The sequence below is a fragment of the Nansenia antarctica genome (genome assembly GCF_963989245.1).
Source record: "Nansenia antarctica genome assembly, chromosome: 8".
Taxonomy (NCBI): Eukaryota; Metazoa; Chordata; class Actinopteri; order Argentiniformes; family Microstomatidae; genus Nansenia; species Nansenia antarctica.
Genome location: NC_137678.1, coordinates 14,791,990 through 14,799,489, shown reverse-complemented (window position 1 = coordinate 14,799,489; position 7,500 = coordinate 14,791,990). Strand labels below are relative to the sequence as shown.

Genomic DNA, 7,500 nt, shown 5'->3' with positions numbered 1-7,500 from the left:
TCCTGCCATATCGGTGGACTCATTGAGAAGGACCCAACGGACCAAAGGATGAAGAAATAGTTTCATCTCCATCATCTAACGGTCCCCTCTTCTTCTCAGAGAGAACATGAGAACATGATACTTTCATATTTCTGTTTCTTGAAATAAGATGACTGTGGTTGTTGAGGGATGAACATTGTGACTGAATGTATTTCTCTCCCCCCCGCCACCCCCCTCTTGTTCACCTTTCCCGCTCTCATTCTCTCCCTATCCCTTCCTCTCTCCTCTCTTCCTCCCTTCCCTTCCTCTCTCCTCTCCTCCTCCCTCCTCTTCCACATATCCCCCCCACTCCTACCCCTTACCCCCTCTTCTCTCCTCTCCTCCTCCCTTCCCTTCCTCTCTCCTCTCCTCCTCCCTCCTCTTCCACATATCCCCCCCTCCCCCCCCCCCCACTCCTACTTCCCCTTACCCCCTCCTCTTTTACTGCCAATAACCTCCCCCCCCTTCCCACCTCATTGCCCCCCCCCCCCACTGTAGAACCATGAGAGGGAGACGGCGCTCCACTGCGCGGCCCAGTACGGCCACTCTGAGGTGGTCTCTGTGCTGCTGCAGGAGCTGACGGACCCCGCCATGAGGAACAGCCGGGGGGAGAGCCCCCTGGACCTGGCCGCCCTCTACGGACGCCTGCAGGTCAGCAGGGATGGAGGGGTGGAGGGAGGGATGGAGGGAGGGTTGGAGGGATGGAGGGAGGGAGGGATGGAGGGGTGGAGGAGTGGAGGAGTGGAGGGATGGAGGGATGGTTGGAGGGATGGAGGGATGGAGGGAGGGTTGGAGGGATGGAGGGATGGAGGGGTGGAGGAGTGGAGGGAGGGGTGGAGGGGTGGAGGGATGGAGGGTTGGAGGGAGGGAGGGAGGGAGGGAGGGATGGAGGGGTGGAGGGATGGAGGGAGGGATGGAGGGATGGAGGGGTGGAGGGATGGAGGGGTGGAGGGGTGGAGGGATGGAGGGATGGAGGGAAGGTTGGAGGGATGGAGGATTGGAGGGATGGAGGGTTGGAGGGGTGGAGGGTTGGAGGGATGGAGGGATTCATTAAATTATTATTATTATTATTATAATTATAATACAATTAATAATTATAATACATTAGACTTATATAGCGCTTTTCTAGACACTCAAAGACGCATTACAAACTGAAAAGATCGAGTAGTAATAATAAAAAGAAACAAATAAAAGAAATAAAAGAAAGTATGGGGGGCTAATTAAGGTAGTGCTGGGGACACATGGGAAGGGGAGGGGGAGAGGGTTAACTGTTGAAGGCGAGCTTGAAGAGGTGGGTTTTGAGGGCCTGTTTAAATGTTGGGAGGGTGTTGGCCTGTCTGATGTGGTTGGGGGGTTCCAGAGGGACAGGGCTGCGGCTGAAAAGGCCCTATCACCCCAGGTCCGGAGCTAATTGATGAAGAGGTAGATAGATTACAGTGCCCTCCAATCGGTATTGGAAAGAGGAAGCATATTGTCTTATTTTAGGTCTATATTCAATAGTTTGGATTTGAAATCAAACAGCTACCATTTAGAAAGTAACATTTTTAAACATACTCGCCCAATTTCAACGCTCCAAAAGAAAAAAATATATATATATAATCGTCCAAATAGAGAACTCATGTTTTGTATTTGGTTGGCATTCTTTGCATGCAATAACTGCCTGATGTCTGCGACCCATTAACAACAAACAACAAAACGAACGTTGTTTTAATTAGCCATACAGTGAATCCAATCAATTCTTGGAATGTGATAATTTTTGCACACATCCCCCCTTCGGCCAACTCACACATGCGTTGCACTAGGTGCCTTGCTCAAGGGCACAATGGCAGTGGTAGGCACCTTAGATGTGATGCCAGCAACCCTCCAGTCACCAGCTCACATCCAGAGTCATCCTGGGGTGGGGACCGAGCTAACAACCTATTGCAGTGAAGCCTCCGTATTTTGTATGGTGACATATTCTGCAGATGGTATTCTCTGACACATTCACGCCTACCTCCTGGAGAGTGTTCCTGATCTGTGGGACAGCTAATAATAATAATAATAATAATAATAATAATAACTTCGATTTATATAGCGCCTTTCACAAACCCAAGGTGGCTTTACAAGGGAATGGGACAAACAGAAAAGCGCCAGAGAGACAAACACACAAAACAAGAAACAGTGAAACAGCTACTACAGGTTGAATGCAATGGTGAATACGTGGGTTTTAAGGGCAGCTTTGAATATGTCCAGGGTTGGATAGTCGTGGACATCCTTGGGTAGAGAGTTCCAGAGGGTAGGGGCTGCCACACTGAAGGCTCTGTACCCAAAGGTCCGCTGGGTTGGATGAGGAGGCCCGTGTTGCTGTGTTGTTGTTTTTTTTCCCTTAATTATGGTGAGCATTCATTGGTCATTCTTGGTAGAATAATAGGGTATCTTAGAAGAATATAGGGGATTTTGGCAAATATCTTTGGGCCTCTACCCACACGTTTAGCTGTGTTGCTCATTCCACGAATGCATGATCCTTTGCATCCTTGTTGTAAAGGTGACTAATCAGGCTTTCCAACGATATAAAATACAATACCAATTGGTATTATTAAAGGGGAGGATTAATTAACCAAAATAACGTTTCCGAACTTTTTTTGAGGGGTTTAGATAGATAGATAGATAGATAGGTACGTAGATAGATAGATAGGTAAGTAACTAGGTAGGTAGATAGATAGATAGATAGATAGATAAATCAAATCAAATCAAATCAAATCAAATTTTATTTGTATAGCGCATTTCTTACAAGATGCAACTCAATGCGCTTCACATACTGACAGAGCCGCAAGCAGGCAAAAGTAAAAACCTGTACACTATGTAGCCAGGAAAATTCCCTTGCAGCCCTCTACACATAGAGCGACTACTAGCCAGTTTGCCTACCAGCACCCAGCGGTGGACCCCCACACCCCCCCCCGGGGAGCCCCCGCTTCCCCACACACCCAGCCCGCCCCACCACCAGCACACCTGGCCCAGCCAAGCAAGCACAGACCATAAAGGCCCTGCACAAGGACGGCCAAGCAGGTGCCCCGGCGGCGGAATAGACCAGGCACACGGGGCAGCCGAGGGCCCCCAAGGGGAGGCCCAAGGACCACCGGCGCATAGCAAGCAAGCAAGGGCGAAAAACCTGTACACCATGTATCCAGGAAAGGTTCCTTGCATATTATCGGCGTACACACTGTCCATAAATGTAGTGTTATATCTGCATCGTTCTGCATCCAGCATGGGCACAGGTCCTGCCAAAAGAGAATCTCAAGCGCAGTTATGATGCAACAACACAATAAAGATGACAGCAATACAACCTGATGGTGGTCCAGGTACATCCTGGTACCGGTTCTGGTACTGCTCTAGGTGCTACTGGGAGCTGACAGTGCCTCATCAGCACCCAGGTCCTTTTTCCTGTCAACACAAATCTCAAAGCACGAGTATGGTGTAATAGCATAGTGATCCTAGTTCTATAATGTCCAATGTCTCCCTTAGTAACAAAAGGCGACATTGAATAAGTAGGTTTTAAGGTCTCGCTTAAAGATTTCCTGAGTTTTAGACAACCTCAGGCCCTCAGGTAGGGTGTTCCACAATCTAGGAGCATATATGCTAAAAGCTGATCCTCCAAATCTCTTAGTCCTAGCCTCTGGCACTATTAGAAGTTTCGTGCCACTAGACATTAGGGGTCTAGCTGGTGTGTATCTTATGAGCATGTCCACCATGTATTTGGGCGCGTCGCAATGGAGTGATTTATAGACTAGTAAAAGGATCTTAAAGTCTATTCTATGACTGACAGGGAGCCAGTGTAGTGATCTCAGGACAGGTGTGACGTGCGCTCTTCGTTTGGTCCTAGTAAGGACACGAGCAGCAGCATTCTGAACCATTTGTAGTCTATTAATATTTTTGGGGGGGAGACCTGTCAGGAGAGCATTACAGTAATCTAGCCTACTAGTAACAAATGCATGCATTAGTTTTTTCGGTGTCTGCCTGGGAGAGAAATGATTGTACCTTAGTGATGTTTCTTAAATGGTAGAAGGATGTTTTAATAGTATTATTAATATGAGTTTCAAAATTTAGATCTGGGTCAATTATGACACCAAGATTCCTAGCCTGACACTTAGTGTTAAGAGCTAGTGTTTTCAAATGTGCAGATAATTTCTCTCCCCCAGTTTTCTCGCCAATGATCAATACCTCTGTTTTTTCTTGATTGAGTTGGAGAAAATGTTGTGTCATCCAAATATTAATATCAGCAATACAATCTATCAGGTGGTCGACCATCTCGTAGTCGTTGGGAGTTACTAAGATATAAAGCTGAGTGTCGTCAGCATAGCTATGGTAGTTAACGCTATGCCTCTTGATAACAGAACTGAGGGGTAGCATGTATAGGCTAAAAAGCAACGGTCCTAAAATGGACCCCTGGGGAACTCCACAGGTTGCGCTATAATTTTTTAACTTATGGTCACCAAGGGCTACAAAGTAGTCTCGGTCAGCCAGGTAAGTCCTGAACCAGTTTAAGACCAGAGCTGAGAGGCCAACCCAGTTTTCAAGTCTCTCAATAAGTATGTAATGGTCTACCGTATCAAAGGCTGCACTTATCTATCTATCTAGATATATATATATATATATATATATATATATATAGATAGATAGAAAGAAAGATAGATAGATAGATAGATAGATAGGTAGGTAGATAGATAGATACATAGATAGATAGATAGATATATAAATAGATACATACGTAGATAGATACATAGATAGATAGGTAGGTAGGTAGGTAGGTAGATATTAATCACCATAAAAAGAAGGTGCAACAATATACCCGTAGGGTGGATCGATAAATGGTTGACGGATTTCATTTTATACGTACTGTTGATGGATAGATTTCAAATGTGACACTCCAATCATTTATCACGGCATTCTATGAATAGAGAAACATGAATTGTATCCTGATCATAATCAACATCATGTCTTCTATCCCCCCCCTCCTCCCCCCCCCCCTTCTCTCCCCAGGTGGTCCGTATGCTGGTCAGTGCCCACCCCAACCTGATGAGCAGCCACACGCGCCGCCACACCCCCCTGCACCTGGCCGCGCGCAACGGACACCACGCAGCCGTGCAGACCCTGCTCGAGGCCGGCATGGAGGTCAACTGCCAGGTCAGGTCACAGGGGGTCACAGGGGGTCACGGCAGGGTCAGGGGTCAGGGGGGTCAAGGGTTAGGATGTTAGGATGAAGTCACAGGTGTAGGGGTTGGGAGGTGGCACCACCGAGACATCGTGTGTGTGTGTGTGTGTGTGTGTGTGTGTGTGTGTGTGTGTGTTTTTCTGGTGGGTTGTTGAGTGAGGTCACAGATGTGGCGTGTGTGTGTGTGTGTGTGTGTGTGTGTGTGTGTGTGTGTGTGTGTAGGTTAGAAGCAGTTGTATATTATAAGGCAGCTAGTAGGTTTCTAGTAGGTTTCACTAGAGTCACTTTTTGACAGTAGTGACAGTGCCGTGTCGAGGCTTACTAGCAGCCTGTCAGGTTTGGTGCAGGAAGAGTGGGCCCAGGTGTGGTGGAATGCGCTAGAATGAGGCAGACGAAAAGTTTTTTTACTGAGGAAAATGGTACTTGAACACACAGGACCCTCTGGACCCTGTGCAGGGTTCCCACGGGTCCTTGAAACCCTTGAAAGTTTGTGAATTTGAGAAAAATAAATCAAGGTTTTAAAAGTTTTTGAAAATAGACATGGGTCATTGAAAGTGCTTGAATTCCCCTCTCTCTCTCTCTCTTTCTAAAAATAAATAAATATATACTGTATATATTTTTTTTTTTACTTAGCTCGTCAGCTAGTTCTGTCTCAAACTATGCAGTGTTGGGTCCTTGAATTTGAGGGAATTGAGTCTTGAAAGTCCTTGAAAGTCGTTGAAAGGTGATGTTTCAGAAGGTGTGGGAACCCTGCCTGTGGATCGGCCAGAGGTGAACCACTTTCTTAACAGAGAGGTTTTAGAGAAAGGTTCGGAAATCATTTCCACACACAGAGGTGAACAACTTGACAGGGAAAAGCCTACGAGGAGGTCCAGTAGGTGTCAGGGGCAACCTCATCACATTCTCACTTCACAGCTGGTCTATCTCTTTACTGGCCATGGTCGGAGGAGGAGAAAGTCAGCTGGGTGATAATATGTCTTACAGCACATACACATTCCCCATCCCTTCTCATGGATCAAACAGGGAGGGAGTGATCGAATCTGAGGAACGCCTTTTCACTTAAGAGACCAACGTTCTGATTGGGGTTCTCACCAGCGTGGCGATTCTGCTGATATGTGAATAATGGTTCTCAACTTATAATAATGTTCTCAACTTTCATAAAAAAAAAAAAAAACTATTACAAAATATAGAATTGAATATTTATGGGGAGCGGGGAAACAGGGTTGCGATTGGAACGCTTAGGTGGCGTAACGGGTTAAGCGTCGCTCCCATGTAACCGCAGGATTCCCGGTTCGATTCCGGCCGCGGACATATCCTGCATGTCATCCCTTCTCTCTCTCTCTCTCTCTCACCCATCCTTCCTGTCATAATCATAATATAATAATGTCTACTATCTCTATCAATAAAACGAAAAATATGAGTGGGACTGCCCCACTCAGAAGAAATGACTTTAAAAAAACGGGGGCTGCGATCTCAGAGGGTGGAGATTGGAGCGCCACCTCAGATCAGCGGAGGCTGGCGGAGGGAGAAACATCAAAACCGGCTCGTTATGTCGGATGAACAGGATGAAGAATGGCATCAAACACACCCAGTATCAAACCCATCACCTGCTGTTTTAAAACATCCTCAAATGAGGTACAGATGAAGACAGATGCTTGACGATTTAGCCTTTAGCTCTAAGCTCAACCTCTATCCCCCTCGACAACGACCGGAGCGTGTTAGTGAATCTGACTGTTAGTGTTTGAAGCTCAAGGAACTGCTCCCTGCTCGGTCGTGACGATGCATTTTTAATGTGGTGTGTGTCTCTCTGTGTTTTTAAAGTAAGTGAGAGTATGAGTATCAACCTTCCCTCTGCTCCTTCTCTCTGAGTCTGGTACCATAGCCTGTGTGGACGGTCAGAGGAGGTCAAGGGTGACTGTGAAGTGTGTGTGTGTGTGTGTGTGTGTGTGTGTCTGTGTGTGTGTGTGTCTGTGTCTAAAGGCATTTGTGCAGCACTACATGATCACGAATGCAGAAAAGCTCTGTGCGTACGTGCGCTGTGCATGTGGGTGTGTGTGTGCGTGCGTGGGTATGTGTGTATCTAAAAGTTCACGTGAAACATTGATACTCATACAGTATATACATATATATATATATGTTTCTACAGCATGTGCAGTGTTGCACATTGTACATACTGTATATACTGTACATATTGTATTGATAACCATAGCTCTGTACATATCTACTGCATATATCTTACTGTACATATCTACCGCATATATCTTACTGTACATATCTCGCCCGGCCCTTGTCTG

General features: G+C 46.3%; 1 pseudogene across 1 annotated transcript in view; it reads left to right on the top strand.

Annotated features, from left to right (window-relative positions):
• Window positions 1-7,500, top strand: part of LOC308163901 (ankyrin repeat and sterile alpha motif domain-containing protein 1B-like) — a 165,687-nt pseudogene that overhangs the window by 71,091 nt on the left and 87,096 nt on the right. Inside the window, exons 4-5 of the transcript in view lie at window positions 517-669; window positions 5,035-5,178. The product of the transcript in view is annotated as an ankyrin repeat and sterile alpha motif domain-containing protein 1B-like (transcript). The remainder of the gene's footprint in view (window positions 1-516; window positions 670-5,034; window positions 5,179-7,500) is intronic.